Source organism: Lolium rigidum, chromosome 5 (assembly GCF_022539505.1).
Source record: "Lolium rigidum isolate FL_2022 chromosome 5, APGP_CSIRO_Lrig_0.1, whole genome shotgun sequence".
NCBI lineage: Eukaryota > Viridiplantae > Streptophyta > Magnoliopsida > Poales > Poaceae > Lolium > Lolium rigidum.
The window spans coordinates 215,058,519-215,077,405 of record NC_061512.1 but is presented as its reverse complement, the minus strand read 5'-3'; positions in this window follow the sequence as shown (position 1 = coordinate 215,077,405).

Below are 18,887 nucleotides of genomic sequence, written 5' to 3'. Positions count from 1 at the left end.
ACTCTAATTTCTATTACAATGGTATATACCCTATTTGGGGTGGACAAGCTCTTGATCTCCGTGGAGTGAAAATATAAATTATTTTTCTCTTGCTAATTCTCAGTTGCCTTAAAGTAGCAACCTAAACCTAAAGTTGCACCTTAGCTAGCATAAACATGCACTTCTGAATTCAAGCAAATTTAGCGTAACTCTTTTTATGAAACACGGTCTAAACGTAGACGCTCACGTATACACACATACACTCATCCCTATGAACGCACACATGTACACCCCACCTCTATGAGCACCTCCAAGAGACTGCGTCCAAGAAACTTCATCCGACGGGTCTTGAGACTGACGAAGTCACCACGAGCGCCTTACTGTCGACTAAGACACCAAAGTGTCAAACCTGAGGTTTGAACTTTGGTGGGCTGATGGTGCCACTGCCCTCCTAAACACCCAACCACCGATTGGTTCTCCAAATTTAGCGTAACTTTAGTGGTCCATTGTGCAATCTCCCACACAAATAAAAAACGCAGGAGATTCTGTAACGAATTAGTGGTCCATTCTGTAACGAACTAGTGGTCCATTCCAGCATGCACCATCGACGTGCACAGGTTGTTTCACTGTCTATCAACCACTTCTCCTCTATCCGCCATCAACAATAACAAATTCGTAATGTAAAAAAGACACTCCCCTATAAATACACTAGCAAAAGTGCCCGTGCGTTGCAACGGAAAATAAAAATTATATCTTTTAGAAGCACACAATGTAGGCGATGTATCTTATGCATCCCAGCGTTTTGTGTATCCGTGCATCCGCCCGACTCTTGGCCCTCAGATTTAGATCGCACACACCGCATAAAGACGTGGTTAATTTGCACTTAGACGCCCGATGGAAACAAAGTCTTAATATCATTGGTGGCCAGCCACAACACAACACGGCTGAGGTGGCCTTGATCCGAAAGAGGAAGAAGATCTAACAGAGTGAGGTCAGCGATCCACAGAATGTGGCGGCCGGCGGCGAGTACGTAGCTCGCATCTTGCGTGACGTCCGCAGATTAGCGGAATTTAATTGGATTTAGAAACATTGCCGCATACGAATTTTGACCCAAAGTCGATTGACGTTGTGCATGGTACCAATGGGTGCTGGAAATACTGCATCGCTTCTTCGGTAGCCGAAGCACCATGGGAGGGAGGACGAGGCACATGGACCTCGAGGTCTCCTTCTACATTGTGGCGATGCTGGGTTCAGAAGGTTAGGTTGTTGTCGCCCGTTGCCAGCTGACCATCGACTTCCATCACGAGCAGCCCGTCGCCCACCTCTTTCCTGCCTAATATGTTTCCTATCCCGAGCGAGCGAGTCGCAAGTGCACCCCAAGCAGGAATTCAAGATATGACAGACTAAAATATTGAATCTTTTTTCTCAATTTTCCGGTGGCAGGGTGGGTAATTTTGTCCAAATCTAGATGCGATTTTAGTCCATGCAAAAAATGGCAAAATGCGCAAAACCCTATTTATTGCTAAGGTTAATTTTCTTAAATGCTCGTGGGACATAGACACCCTAAAAAATTAGGGTTTTTTTTCCTAAGTCGTGCTACCGTCAAGAATGATATTGCTTTCTTTGCGGGTGTCGCCCCATCATCGAAAAATAGTGTTGTATCGGGTAGCACTTGCTACGTGTAATAATAATTATTATTATGTACGCATGTTTGGCGGTGAAAAACATGACTCGCTTTCTTTACTTGTGGATATGGATAAGAAAATATAAAAAAATAACTGCCTGGCCGCTTCTTCCTCACAACTCACAATGTTTTTGAACTTCATATAACTTCGGTTTTGTATTTACATGATTATTATTTTTAAACTTGTCGACGTACTTTTTAATTGTTCTTTTAACTATACCAGATTACATATTCTGGATACCAAATATGATGTTGTGCACAGTGTTATTTTTACAATCCTCTCAGCAGGATTTTTTTCTGCTATTTTCCTGGACAAATGATTTGCACTTACTCATATAATATCGTTAACCTGAAATACTAAGTGGAAATTAGTTGGTTCTAGGCAAATTATTCACAACACACGGCTACATAAGTTGGATGCAATAAATTTATCTGTACAAAGAGCTGAGCTTCTTTTTTTTTGAGAATTTCTCTGGATTCATATCACGGAAAGATACAAATTTGTTGATCCTTACAAGCACAGAGAAACACAAACACAAAGGACCAAGAACACCTAGAACACCCTACACTAGTGGAGAAGAGGCCTTTGGTCCCAAGCAAATGTCCCAGTGCAGAACCAAACCGGGACCAATGGGGGGCATTGGTCCCGGTTCGTTTTGCCCAGGGCGACCCCACTAGCTCAGAGCCTGTCCGGTAGTGGCCTTTGTTCCCGGTTTGTACTAAAAACCGGGACTAAAGGGTCCACGGCAGAGCGCGGCAGGCCGTGTCAGGCGTGGGAAACCTTTAGTCCCGGTTTGTATTACAAACCGGGTCCAAAGGCTCCCCTCTGGACCCGGTTTGTATTACAAACCGGGACAAAGTCCGCAATCTGGTTATATAACCTTGCCCCTGCCCAAGTGTGAGCCACACTTGGCCATTTTTCACTTTCTTCACAAGAGGGGTGTATTGCTCTCCTCTCTTCTTCACATGCACAAGAGGTGTTCGATGAAATGCTTAAGAGGATTTGCCACTTGAGTTTACACAAATCAAGCCACAATTAACTTCCTTTTTTCTTCTTCATCGAGGTTAACAACTTTATCCTTTTCATCTACAATTGATAAAATGCATGTGTATATATACATCGTGATGTTCTGTAATGGTTTTGATCAGCTTAATTATATCATGCGTATGAATCGGCAATGGATGTACATTGACCGACGGTTTGACGAGTTCACTTCGGGCCCGGATAATTTTATGGCCGTGGCGGAGGCAAACAAACATGGTGGCTTCATGTATTGTCCATGTGTTGACCGCAAGAATACCGTAAATTACGCTCACTCGAGTCTCATTCACGGCCACCTTCGTGATCCGGTTTCATGCCCGAGCTACTATTGTTGGACCAAGCATGGAGAAAGAGGGGTTATGATGGAAGACAATGAAGAAGAGGAAGAGGATGATGACGATTATCCCAATTTCCCTGAATACGATGATACTGCAGAAGGCAATGAAAACAATGAAGTAGAAGATCAAGAGGCACCAGATGAGCCTGCTGATGATGATCTTGGTCGGGCAATTGTCGATGCAAGGAGAGAATGTGAAACCGAAAAGGAAAGGTTGGCCTTCGACAAGATGATAGAAGATCACAACAAATTGTTATACCCAACTTGCGAAGATGGCCATAAAAAGCTAGGCAAGCACACTCGGAATTGTTGCAATGGAAGGCAGAGAACGGTGTCACTGACTCAGGATTTGGAAAGTTGCTGACAATAATTAAGAGGAAGCTTCCAAGGGGTAACGAATTGCCCGCCAGTACGTACGAAGCGAAGAAGATTGTCTGCCCTCTAGGATTAGATGTGCAAAAGATACATGCATGCATTAATGACTGCATCCTCTACCGCGGTGAGTACGAGAATTTGGATGCATGTCCGGTGTGCACTGCATTGCGGTATAAGATCAGACGAGATGACCCTGGTGATGTTGATGTTGGAGATATGCCCAAGAGGCAATAATAAAATGGTTATTATAATATATCTTTGTGTTTATGATAATGTTTGCATACCATGCTATAATTGTATTAACCGAAACATTGATACATGTGTGTTATGTAAACAACAAGGAGTCCCTAGTAAGCCTCTTGTATAACTAGCTTGTTGATTAATGGATGATCATGGTTTCGTGATCATGAACATTGGATGTTATTAATAACAAGGTTATGTCATTAGGTGAATGATATAATGGACACACACCCAAATGAGCGTAGCATAAGATCAAGTCATTATGTTCAATTTGCTATAAGCTTTCGATACATAGTTGCCTAAGTCCTTCGACCATGAGATCATGTAAATCACTTACATCGGAAGGGTACTTTGATTACATCAAACGCCATTGCGTAAATGGGTGGTTATAAAGATGGGATTAAGTATTCGGAAAGTGTGAGTTGAGGCATATGGATCAATAGTGGGATTTGTTCATCCTGATGACGGATAGATACACTCTGGGCCCTCTCGGTGGCACGTCGTCTGATTAGCTTGCAAGCATGTGATTAAGATCACAAGAGATGACATACCACGGTACGAGTAAAGAGTACTTGTCGGTAACAAGGTTGAACAAGGTATGGAGATACCGATGATCGAACCTTGGACAAGTAAAGTATCGCGTGACAAAGGGAATCGGTATCGTATGTAAATGGTTCAATCGATCACTAAGTTATTGTTGAATATGTGGGAGCCATTATGGATCTCCAGCATCCCGCTATTGGTTATTGCTCGGAGATGAGTCTCGACCATGTCTACATAGTTCGCGAACCGTAGGGTGACGCGCTTAAGGTTCGATGTCGCATAAGTAGATTCGGAATATCAGGTGGAGACCGAAGTTTGTTCGGAGTCTCGGATGGGATCCAGGACATCACGAGGAGGTCCGGAATGGTCCGGAGAATAAGATTCATATATGGGAAGTCATTTTCGTGGTTACCGGAAAAGTTCGAGATTTTTCTGTATTGTACCGGAGGTTCTAGAAGGTTCCGGAGGGTACCATAGTGGGGCCCACCTATCCCGGACGACCAACATGGAACGGAGGGGTCGCATAGGCCCACATGGGCCATGCACACCAGCCCCCCAAGGCCCATGTGGCTGTACCAAGTGGATAAGATCAAATCCCTTGAAAATAGGGACTTAACTTGGGGGGGGAAGTTCCCCCCTTGTTTTGGCCGACCCTTGGGCTTGGAGGAGGGGCCAAGGCAGCCCCCCACGCCTATATAAGAGGGAGGGGAGGGCTGGGGCGCAGCACATCATCCCCCCAAGCCCTAGCCGCCCCTCTCTCCCTCCTCCTTCTTCCTGCGCAGGCTTGGCGAAGCCCCGCAGGAATTTCTCCTCCACCTCCACCACCACGCCGTCGTGCTGCTGGGATTCCGTGGAGATCTACCACACCTCCGCTGCCCGCCGGAACGGGGAGAGGACGGGCTTCATCGACACCGTACGCGCGACCGAGTACGGAAGTGCTCGCCGGATTGCAAGCACCGGGGATGATCGTCTACACCAACAACGAGATCTAATCTCGTAGGCTTTGGAAATCTTCGAGGGTTAGTCTCATACCAATCTCGTTGCTTCGATCTTGTAGATTAGATCTTGGGTGTTCCATAGATTAGATCTTGGATTTATTCGTCTTGCGGTAAGAAATTTTTTGTTTTCTATGCTACGAACCCCATCAGTGGTATCAGAGCCATGTCTATGCATAGATCTGTTGCACGAGTAGAACACAATGGTTTTGTGGGCGTTGATGCTTTTGTTGCTTTAGTTTGTGTACTTTGCATCTTGCGGGATGGTGGGATGAAGCGGCCCGGGCTAACTTTACATGACCGCGTCTCATGAGACTTGCTCCACGCTTGACATGCAACTTGTATTGCATAAGTGGCTTTGCGGGTGTCTGTCTCTCCCACCATAGTGAAGATCCAATTTACTCTTTCTATTGACAACACTAGTATCACCGTTGTGGTTCATGTTCGTAGGTAGATTGGATCTTACTCGAAAACCCTAAACCACGTAAAATATGCAAACCAATTAGAGGTGTCTAACTTGTTTTTGCAGGGTTTGGTGATGTGATATGGCCATGATGTGATGATGATTATATTTGATGTATGAGATGTTCATTATTGTATTATGGCAACCGGCAGGAGCCTAATGGTTGTCTTTAAATTTGTTAAGACCTGTGTGTCTATTCATCATGTAATAGCTTTATTTCAAGTAGTTGTTATAGTAGCTATAAGTGATGGACAACCATGAAGCGGTGCCATGGACCTTGGTGCAATGCTGGTGATGATGGAGATCATGTTCGTGTGCTTTGGAGATGGAGATCAAAAGCACAAGAAGAAAGACCATATCATATCACATATTATGAATTGCATGTGATGTTAATCCTTTATGCATCTTATCTTGCTTAGATCGCGACGGTAGCATTATAAGATGATCCCTCACATTAATATCAAGATAATAAAGTGTTCTCCCCTCGTATGCACCGTTGCTACAGTTCATCGTTTTGAAGCATCTCGTGATGATCGGATGTGATAGACTCTACGTTCACATACAACGGGTGTAAGCCATGTTTGCACACGCGGAATACTTGGGTTTGCTTGACGAGCCTAGCATGTACGTACATGGCCTCCGGACACAGAAACCGAAAGGTTGAACACGAGTCATATGGATGATATGATCAACATGTTGATGTTCACCATCGAAGCTACATCATCTCACGTGATGATCGGTTTTGGTGTAGTGGATTTGGATCGTGTACCACTTAACAACCATGAGGGATGTTGTATTAAGTGGGAGTTCATTAGTAATTAGATTAAAACATGAACTAATTATCATGAACGTAGTCTGAATAGTATTTTGAATTAAATTTGTAGAATTGGCATCCGTTATCTACCATGCGCTAGTCTTGTAATTGAGATAGAAATATTGTTAAGTCTGACAAGTAACTTTACGGACTGGTACCGTATTGTTAAAGAATCAAGATATGATTAAGTCCTAATGCAAACTTTTAGTAAACCTCACATTGTTGATTCAAAGAGCAATGGTTTCAATTAGTACCAAATCATCTTGTCTCCGTGAAACTTGAAGTTCAAATCCGTTTGAAAAGTAAGGAGCTGGAAATTTTGTTTTTAGAAATAAGCAAGGTATGAGATATATGTGATAACTAAGACCTTATTGCAAGATGATAGAATATAATCTAGTGAGACTACATAAACTCGTAAGTTTTATGGGAATGTACGAAGGTTGACGATGCTAGGCGTCCCGATCCTCCAACTAGTTGGGCGCTAATGATATTCGTATATCCATGAAATGATCGTCCTTAGTATGCACCGTTGCTAAGACTCATCGTTTCGAAGCATCACGTGATGATCGGGTGTTATAGATTCTACGTGTGCATACAACGGGTGCAAGCCAGATTTGCACATGCGAACACTGAGGTTAAACTTCACGAGCCTAGCATGTACGTACATGGTCTCGGAAAGTCGTCATGATTTGATGGTTAAAATTGTGAGTGAAATTGTTCATCACATTAAAAGTTACTAATAGTGAAATCTGGAACACTTGTCATGTGATGATCAACTTCAAGGTAAGATCCTCAAGGTTATTGGTGTTTGACCAACAAACCTAGAAGTTATTGAAGGTGAGGTGTTTTATGAGAATGAGGAAAGCTAAAAGAGAAACTACAAAAGATATTTTGGCAGTAAAGAAAGAAAAGACTAGAAAGTCTAGCTCGTGTGTATATAGATGATATACATGTTATGGATGTACTCCTTGTTTGGTCACATAATGAAATTCTTGGGTATTTTTACCGCATTGGTTGGTATGAGATGTCATACAATACAACGCAATACAAGAATATGATGGCCTAAGTGATCGATAAGGAATATGGTAATAATGCACGTCCGGAACATAATAAAGTGTTATTATGTTTGTCGTTGGCATTCTACCTAGCCCTTAGAATTTATAATAAAGAACTTAATAAATTGTTATTTTGCTCGGTCGAATGAAAACAATGAGTTGTTCAAATTATGACATTGCTCCATGTACGATGGATAAGTTATTATAAATCTTAATGGTGAAACACACATACATAACACTGACGCTAAAATGGCATAAGGCAAATGATTTGAATTCCACTTATTTGTGGAACCGCCGTTTAGGTCATGTTAGAGAGGAACGCATGAAGGAACTCCATGCAAATGGATTTTTGGAGTCATATGATTTTTGAATCATTTGGCGCTTGCAAATCTCTTCTAAAAGGAAATGACTTAAATATCGTTCATAGGCCAAGAGTTGAACGGGCAACTAACTTAGTGGAAACATACATGGTGATGTATATGGTTCATCGGGCATAGTTGTGTGCGGGAGATTCTTCTACTTCATGAAAACTTCCAACAATGAATTGAGTATATATATGTGGATATATTCGATAAGGAAGAAGTTTGAAACATTTGAATGGATTCAAATAAATTTCAGCATGAAGTGGAAATCATCGTAATAGAAAAGTCAAATATCTATGATTGGATCATGGCGGAAATATTTGAATTACGGGTTTTGGCGAACATCTAAGAGAGTTATGAAATCGTTCTACAACCTCACGTTTCTTGGAGTATCATAGTGATGATGGAGTATCCGAGAGACGTATCCAAACCTCGTTGGGTTAATGATGAGATAATATAAAATGACGCCATTATATTTTTTATGGATTATGCTTTAGAGACTACCGCTTTTACACCGAATAGAGCATCATCATGATCCGTTGAAATGACACCATACGAGTTATGGCATGGGTATGAACCCTAATAGTCCTTTCTTAAATTTTGGTATGCATAGCATAAATAAATAAGTTTACAACCAAAATCGGATGAATGTCTTTGTTGGTTATCCCAAGAGAATGGATTGGGAATTCTTCTCACTATGAAGTAAAAGACAAAAGTGTTTGTTAATATTACTTCCTTATTTCCAAGAAATTGTTTTCTAGCGAAGTATTTGAGTGGGAGGATAATAGAACTTGATAAGGTTTACGAACCTGAGCATAATGATCAGAGTAGCGCAAAGATCGGAAATGGTTCTCGAAGCGGCTACGACGATCATGGCTCCCATGTCTACAAAGTGTTATAGTCATGGAGATCAAGTACTTATTGAACCTTGTAGGTATGGTTTACTTTGTGATCAAATAAATGATTTGTGGACAAAGGATTGATTTTTGAACAATAATAAACCAACTACATACAAAGAAGTTATGATGGGCCCTGACTCCGTTAAAATGGCCATGCGCCATGAAATCCAAGATAGATGAATGCTTTTTGAAAGTAAATGGATCTATAAAATAGATGGACTTGGATGGAATATCCTTAAAGAAGCTTGACTTATCGAAAAGTTGTTTACGACAAAGTTCAAAGAGTTGACTACGATACGATTAGATCTTCCGTGGCAATGCTTAAAGTCTATGTGGATTATTCTAGTAATCGCTACATATTTCTTTTATGAGATATGATAGTAGGATGGCGTAAATACATTCCTTGCCGTAAGTGTGTATGAAGGATGTATACTAGATATAACCAAGAGTTTTTGCTAGTCCGTGGAATACTAGATAGATATACGAACTTCAATTGGATGAAGTGAGTATCGCGGAGTTGCAATCTTCACCTGGATGAAATAGTCAAAGAGTTTTTGATTTCATCAGAAACGATGAAGATGCTTGCATTTGCAAGAAATTAAGTGGGAGCGCTGAGACATATTTGTAATACTTTATGTGGATGACATATCGTTGATTATAAATAATGTAATTATATAATTGATTAAAAAGGTTTCATTGAGAATTAACTTCAATGAAAGGATATGGACTCGAAACATATTTAGTGTCAAGATCTATGAAGATAGATTGAAACACATAATAAGGTTAAGTCAAAGTACATAGAATGAATATTGAAGTAGTTCAATATAGAAATATTAAGAAGGTGTTCTTTTCATGTGAAGGTTTAACAAGACTTGAGTGTATTTGACACTCAATGAGTAAAAACACATGAGTGACTTTCGATCACGAACAATATGTACAAAGTCAGATGTCCTGTGATCTAAAGTGTTACGAGCATATACCAGAATGATTCATGTGATGATTATTGGACAACAGTAAGAATATCCTTGAGTACTTTAGAAGAACCAAGGATATATATAGTTTTGTATGGGGTAATGACAAACAAATCGTTGTAAGGTGTTACACCGATATTAGTTTGGTCACATATGAAAATAAAATTTCAATCTCAATTAGGATAAGTGTTGAGGTAGCACAATGAACTAGAAGTTGTCTATGCTAGATTTAGATGAGTTCTAAATATTGTGACGGATTCTACAAACGAAGGCAGAGTATGTCATTGTTTTGACAATGACTAAGGATGTTAAGTCGAGGAGTTCTTTGAGAACTTGGTGTAGTTCCGATAGTGTCAGAACTTTGAAGCTATATTGTGTATGACAATATTAGTAACTTATTTCAGACCGCGGAATTAAGGTTCCACCAGAGGACTAAGCATATACAATTAATACCGACTCATTTGGAAAATGAGTGATGCGTTGAGACGCAAATGAATTGCAAAATACATACGTTTCTGAGTGTGTTAGAACCGTTGACTAAAACCTCTCCCGTGAGCAAAACATGATAAAGCACCAGAAGGCCAAGGTGTTATATCTTTACAAATGTAACCTAGATTATTGACTCTAGTGCAAGTGGGAGACTGTTGGAGATATGCCCAAGAGGCAATAATAAAATGGTTATTATAATATATCTTTGTGTTTATGATAATGTTTGCATACCATGCTATAATTGTATTAACCGAAACATTGATACATGTGTGTTATGTAAACAACAAGGAGTCCCTAGTAAGCCTCTTGTATAACTAGCTTGTTGATTAATGGATGATCATGGTTTTGTGATCATGAACATTGGATGTTATTAATAACAAGGTTATGTCATTAGGTGAATGATATAATGGACACACACCCAAATGAGCGTAGCATAAGATCAAGTCATTATGTTCAATTTGCTATAAGCTTTCGATACATAGTTGCCTAAGTCCTTCGACCATGAGATCATGTAAATCACTTACATCGGAAGGGTACTTTGATTACATCAAACGCCATTGCGTAAATGGGTGGTTATAAAGATGGGATTAAGTATTCGGAAAGTGTGAGTTGAGGCATATGGATCAATAGTGGGATTTGTTCATCCTGATGACGGATAGATACACTCTGGGCCCTCTCGGTGGCCGGCGTCTCGATTAGCTTGCAAGCATGTGATTAAGATCACAAGAGATGACATACCACGGTACGAGTAAAGAGTACTTGTCGGTAACAAGGTTGAACAAGGTATGGAGATACCGATGATCGAACCTTGGACAAGTAAAGTATCGCGTGACAAAGGGAATCGGTATCGTATGTAAATGGTTCAATCGATCACTAAGTTATTGTTGAATATGTGGGAGCCATTATGGATCTCCAGATCCCGCTATTGGTTATTGCTCGGAGATGAGTCTCGACCATGTCTACATAGTTCGCGAACCGTAGGGTGACGCGCTTAAGGTTCGATGTCGCATAAGTAGATTCGAAATATGAGTTGGAGACCGAAGTTTGTTCGGAGTCTCGGATGGGATCCAGGACATCACGAGGAGGTCCGGAATGGTCCGGAGAATAAGATTCATATATGGGAAGTCATTTTCGTGGTTACCGAAAAGTTCAGGATTTTTCGGTATTGTACCGGAGGTTCTAGAAGGTTCCGGAGGGTACCATAGTGGGGCCCACCTATCCCGGACGACCAACATGGAACGGAGGGGTCGCATAGGCCCACATGGGCCATGCACACCAGCCCCCCAAGGCCCATGTGGCTGTACCAAGTGGATAAGATCAAATCCCTTGAAAATAGGGACTTAACTTGGGGGGGGAAGTTCCCCCCTTGTTTTGGCCGACCCTTGGGCTTGGAGGAGGGGCCAAGGCAGCCCGCCACGCCTATATAAGAGGGAGGGAGGGCTGGGGCGCAGCACATCATCCCCCCAAGCCCTAGCCGCCCCTCTCTCCCTCCTCCTTCTTCCCGCGCTGTGCTTGGCGAAGCCTCCGCAGAATTTCTCCTCCACCTCCACCACCACGCCGTCGTGCTGCTGGGATTCCGTGGAGATCTACCACACCTCCGCTGCCCGCTGGAACGGGGAGAGGACGGGCTTCATCGACACCGTACGCGCGACCGAGTACGGAAGTGCTGCCGGATTGCAACACCGGGGATGATCGTCTACACCAACAACGAGATCTAATCTCGTAGGCTTTGGAAATCTTCGAGGGTTAGTCTCATATCAATCTCGTTGCTTCGATCTTGTAGATTAGATCTTGGGTGTTCCATAGATTAGATCTTGGATTTATTCGTCTTGCGGTAAGAAATTTTTTGTTTTCTATGCTACGAACCCCATCAGTTGAGGGCGAGCGCCCCAGGAAGAGGGTTCCTGCCAAGGTTATGTGGTATGTTCCTATAATACCACGGCTGAAACGCTTGTTCAGAAATAAAGAGCATGCTAGGTTGTTGCGACGGCACAAAGAAGACCGTAAGAAAGACGTGATGTTGAGGCACCCTGCTGATGGCTCCCAATGGATCGATAGAGAGTTCCCAAACTTTGCACAGGATGCAAGGAACTTAAGGTTTGGTGTAAGTACAGATGGCATGAATCCTTTTGGAGAGTAGAGCTGCAGCCATAGCACCTGGCATGTGACTCTTTGTATATATAACCTTCCTCCTTGGTTGTGCATGAAGCGGAAGTTCATTATGATGTCAGTGCTCATACAAGGCCCGAAGCAACTCGGGAACGACATTGATGTGTACCTGATACGCGTGAAGCACACGTCCGTTGGGAACCCCAAGAGGAAGGTGTGATGCGTACAGCAGCAAGTTTCCCTCCATTAAGAAACCAAGGTTATCGAACCAGTAGGAGTCAAGAAGCACGTGAAGGTTGATGGTGGCGGAGTGTAGTGCGGCGCAACACCAGGGATTCCGGCACCAACGTGGAACCTGCACAACACAATCAAAGTACTTTGCCCCAACGTAACAGTGAGGTTGTCAATCTCACCGGCTTGCTGTAAACAAAGGATTAGATGTATAGTGTGGAAGATGATGTTTGTATGCGAAGAACAGTAAAGAACAATGGTTGCAGTAGATTGTATTCGATGTAAAAGAATGGACCAGGGTCCACAGTTCACTAGTGGTGTCTCTCCAATAAGAAATAGCATGTTGGATGAACAAATTATAGTTGGGAAATTGATAAATAAAGAGGGCATAACAATGCACATACATATCATGATGAGTAGTGTGAAATTCAATTGGGCATTACGACAAAGTACATAGACCGCTATCCAGCATGCATCTATGTCTAAAAAGTCCACCTTCAGGTTAGCATCCGCACCCCTTCCAGTATTAAGTTGCAAACAACAGACAATTGCATTAAGTATGGTGCGTAATGCAATCAACACAAATATCCTTAGACAAAGCATTGATGTTTTATCCCTAGTGGCAACAACACATCCACAACCTTAGAACTTTCTGACACTGTCCCAGATTAAATGGAGGCATGAACCCACTATCGAGCATAAATACGCCCACTTGGAGTCACAAGTATCAACTTGGCCAGAGCCTCTACTAGCAACGGAGAGCATGCAAGATCGTAAACAACACATATATGATAGATTGATAATCAACATAACATAGTATTCCATATTCATCGGATCCCAACAAACGCAACATGTAGCATTACAAATAGATGATATTGATCATGTTAGGCAGCTCACAAGATCGAACAATGATAGCACATGAGGAGAAGACAACCATCTAGCTACTGCTATGGACCCATAGTCCAGGGGTGAACTACTCACACATCAATCCGGAGGCGATCATGGTGATGAAGAGTCCTCCGGGAGATGATTCCCCTCTTCGGCAGGGTGCCGGAGGCGATCTCTTGAATCCCCGAGATGGGATTGGCGGCGGCGGCGTCTCTGGAAGGTTTTCCGTATCGTGGCTCTCGGTACTGGGGTTTTCTCGACGAAGGCTTTAAGTAGGCGGAAGGGTAGGTTTAGAGGCGGCGCGAGGGCCCCACACAATAGGGCGGCGCGGCCCCACCCTTGGTCGCGCGGCCCTGGCGTGACGGCGCCTTGTCGCCCCACTTCGTATCCCCCTCGGTCTTGTGGAAGCTTCGTGGAAAAATAAGACCCTGTGTGTTGATTTCGTCCAAGTCCGAGAATATTTCCTTTGTAGGATTTCAGGGCCACGCGCGCGTTAGCCTCGGTTGGCCGGGAGGGAGATGGGAGAAGAAAAGAACCGAATCCGTACCACGGTGGCAATTTGCTGTATTATGGAGTTTGGTGGGAGGGCAAAACCGTCCTAAAAAAGTTGGACGAAAAATCTGGCAGAAACCTTAGCTCATTTATTATCTTTACTATTAAATGAGAGTTGGTCGTTTGACACTCAACGCACTTTGGTGGTCGTCATTAAAACAATCCGGACCCTCTAATCTTTCACTGGTGAATCTGGTCCCTACATCCATCTTGACTTGCAACCGCAGATGCACCAAAAAGGTAAGATCTAAATAAAATCACGCACCAACACAAGAAATCAGGGATTTGATACACAGTTAATGGACAAATTAATTATGCCTTCCTAACTAATCACATCGTATCTCTATTTCTCTAGGGTATTTTTCATTTTCGTCACTCCACCTTCGTTCCCAGCTCCCTGCCGACGCTGGGGTCGCTCCCTATTTCCCCGCTCGGCCGGGGCGGCACCGGGCTGCTTGCCATCGTCGGCGTATCGCACGGTGAGGATTCCGTATGGCGAAGCTTTTTCTGCCCATGTCTCCAGTCTACGCGCGCGGCTGGTACCTCCGGGAGGTCGTCGGCGCCATGCCCATGTCCGAGGTCGTCGGACCTGATGTGTTCAAATCCCCCTCCGTCTCCCCATCCCTCCAACATCCGCTTCACCACCGACGAGTGATGGATCCGACCGCCAGGGCTGACGTCACGAGCTCTTCGACGGGTCTGCGGAGTCGGAAAATTCAGCGAGGATTACGTACGTACTCATTCGTTTGCTCGAATTAGATGGCTCCTTCCTTTTTTTCCTGTTTCCTCCAAGGTTTAAATTTGTCCAAAGACATGCACCTCAGCGAGATATGGTAAAGAAAGATGTGGGAGCTACTATTAGAATTAGTAGTAGTAAGGTCCCACCTCGAAAAAAAAGTAGTAGTAAGGTTGTGTCTTACTAGATGGAGAGCAATTACTAAAAGTGATTTGACCAAATTCATCTTTGTATCTTGTTTCCGTTTAAGTGCATATATATTATGTTTTCGTTGTTTACTATCAGAACAAAATAATCAGTTTGGAAGATAATTTTGTCCTATACATTCACTGATACATAGTGTTAGAAATCGATGATGGGCATGGCCAAGTTTCTTATGAGGAAAGCAGACCAGATTCTTAATTCTGTGCGGTACTTCCTACACAATAATTAGCAACCATTTACTTGATTTCCGGTAAACTATATGTCCACAATGGATATTTGATAGTATTTGAGTATGGGGGGTTTAATTTAACTGCACCTGAAAATTCTGAAGCTTACAAGAAAGGATTTAATATAATTCGACTTTTTCTCAAAAGAATTTTATTCGTTTCTCCATACCATTTTGCTTTAGGCTCTGGTCGACATGAAACAATACTATGTTTGATCAGCAATTTTTTTATCATGTGCTCTAAACTTTTAAAGCTGCAACTTGTTTCAGGTCTTGGGTATGCTCAATGAATAATAATGAGATCATACCCCACTAGGTGATTCGAGTTTACATTAATATCACAAATCTTCATTGTTACTTCTTTATTCCCTCCCATGTTGATTTTTTCCCTTGGTGTGTTCCGTTGTTGCTTGGTTGATCTGCCGCATTTAGCAAGAACCTGAGGTGAAGAGGAGGCAGAGAAAGATTGAAAGGTGAAGATAATGTGACCGAGGTGGAAGAACGGAACGACGGTGGTGTGGCGCGTCTCCGAGTGGCCCCTGCGATGGGAAAACCACATCCACGAAGTCATCTTCCAAGCTTGTCTCTGGGAAACGACAACCTACATAGCAAAGTGAGCCCCTCTCCCCTGCAGCTTTTTTCTTTACATCTTGCAGCAGGAAGGTGTGATTTCTTACCGTAATTTGTACATCATTTGGAATAAAATCTGAAGCAATTATGAAAAATGAAGGTCTAAGACAGGTGCAAAACTTGAAAGTGCAACATGATCATATTACCCCCTTCTAACACAAAAACATCGGGTGCTTGCACAATTTGGTCCCTTTCTTATCTTTTTCTTCTAGACTAGATGTTTATTGTCCGGAAATCGGTATGCGAAGATAAAAAAAATAGCAAAATGGATGGTCCTTCCTTCTAAATTTCTAATCCATTGATCCGATTGACAGAACTAGCAAAGAACATGCCCGGATCAGGAGAATATATATGATTTCTTCGACCAAGCTATGGTAATACAGTTTTGTAAAATCAGTTGTTTCTCGGTAACTGACATGCTATGTTATTTTATCTCTTTCCCTTCTCAACTTTTTGATTTTTCTTTCATACTTTGATTTGATTCGAGCTCAGATTAAGCTTCAACTTATGGTGCTGCCAGGTTACTTTATGCAAGAAGGTGCATGACGAAGGGACATGCAGCTGTATTGAAAGTTGATGCCTAAAGTAGTAATAGAGATTAGGATTAGGTGAGAAACCTATGTATATATGTGCTACAATCTTCCCGCCTCCGGTTTTATGTAGTATCTTTTCAGTTACATTTTTAAAAGTTTCTTTCACATTTGGAGGTCATACTTAAATCAATCCAAGCTTGTAAGTTGAACATATTTCATCTAACTTCCCATAGGAGCAGACTATTTGTGACGCCGAGGAGGTGATTTTGGCTGCGTCCATGGATGGCGAGAAGGATAGGTGCATTGCCAGCATTGCGGCAGGTCAGATAGGATCTACACAACACAAACCTGTACTCATCGACAAGGCCATCGGGACAAACTTCATGGGCTAAGGCATGTGAAAGGAGGTCGGTTCTCCACAAGTTGTTGGCTCAGCATCTGCATTTCAGTCTCCCGGTATGTCCAACATCACCGCCCCACTCTTAGTTCTGTGACAGTTCTGCTGTCCCGGACATACACTCATGACCATGACATGTTGTCACCACAATGAAAACTACAAGATTTCCCCAAACTATTTTGCTCTAAATTGCTTAGGCACTAGGTAAACTAATTAACTGAATTGTACAAGATAACATGGTGGTGTTTGGTTTGGCCATAGGAGATTACAAGACGATCTATACTTCTCTATATGTTTTATATGTTCTTTGGTTTATGTGATTCATTGATATCTAGCTTAGGTAGGTATAATTGTAAACTAATTTAGTTAGGTATAATGAAACACTAATATAGATTTAGGTGATGTGATCAGGAGATCGAAGGGTAGAGCATTGTAAGGGTAGAGCATTGTAGATGGAGAGGTTAAGCCATCACATCACACAGTGCACCATTTATCCGAAGTCAAAACTTGTGAGCTGAGATAGCATGATTTTATTTCACTCTTTATATATATTCAAATCATCTAGAACCCTGAATGATTATGTTGTATACCTTTAGTTTTATTTTATATGTTCATACAAAGACATAGATGTGTCTTAGAGAATATGTGGATACCCACTATTGTGTACTTATGCTTTTGTCATGTAGTAACTGTTTTGTGAGGAATTTCGATATGTTTTATTACTTAAAAGAAAATCAATGCTATGTCTAATGTAATTATTTCGTATGTTGTTGAAAGGATTAGCTTTCAGAAAACAGTTCATCAAAGAGAATAAGATCAGTTTATACTTACCTCCATGTCAAGGACAAATATTCTTCATTGAAGTAAAGTTCATGTGTTACTTTATTGTGATATAAATAGGATATAGGACGACATCTTCATGTATAAGAAGATGAACCGAGACATGTCGTTGTTCTTTACATGGATAAATGAAACGAACCAGATTAAGAATGGAATATTTGGGTTGATCAATTTTTCAAAATGCTTGCTCTTCTCGTGTTCAACTTAATGGCTGTCCAAGCTCAAGTTTCTTATGTGAGGTGGGAATGGAGGAAGATTGCGGCCGCCGCTTTGGGACGGGGGCTCCGACGAGGTAGTGGCCCGTGCAGATTGAGGCATGCATCTTGGTGTTGGGTCACCGTCGACCACCGCTTCCGTAGGGCGTCGGATTTTGTGTCATGTAGGATTTGCTGGGGAAGATCTTGAGTTGTCTGGTGACTGGCGAGGGAGGTGTTAAGCACGGTGTCTATTCGGTGGCTTTTTTCCCTTTCTAACATATATGTCTAGAATCAAGCACATCACAATATATCACATAACACGACCCGTAGACGTTGAAAAATTAAGATGATAATCCGTGGCAACGCACGGGCACTCAACTAGTTAGGTATAGATTAAGACTAGCTTGTTCGTTCGTAACCGTATGGGCTGATTGGTTCAACTATTATTATTTACAAGTACATATGAACCTAATCTAGTGATTGTTTGCATACCAAATGAGAAATAGATGAAACAGTACAAACGAAACGTACGTACTCTTCCAAGAACATTTCATAGACAGACGATGTAGCGTAACTAATTACCATTTGGCAGGCTCGGTAGTAGTACTACTACTAGTACTATTTATACATGACATCTAGCTTTACACTTCTCATCCTGAACTCGATCAGCCTTTTCTTTTAGCTTAAGCTCGATCTGAACTCCGACAAAAGAAAAAAAAAGGCTCGATCGATCTAGGGGGCATTAACAAAGATGGTTTCTCCTCTGTCGAGTCCGCTGCTTCTCCTGCTCGTGGTGATCGCCGTGCATTGCGCCGTCCATGCATCAGCCTCCGGTGCCAATCCTACGGCCGGGTTCGTGAAGGTGGACCTGACCGACGGCAACTTCCAGGTGCAAAGCCCCTACAACGTTCCGGAGAGCCAACGGTTCCGGTACAGCCACGGTGTCCGCCAATTCTAGGTCCTTGACACCGATAAGCCCTTCAACACCGCCACCCACACCAACCCCCGCACCGAAGTCAGGCTCCAGGTAAGTCGCTTCCTATCCATGATCTAGCTTGCTAATAGATAATCCAGCTTCAACGTCACATGTATGTAT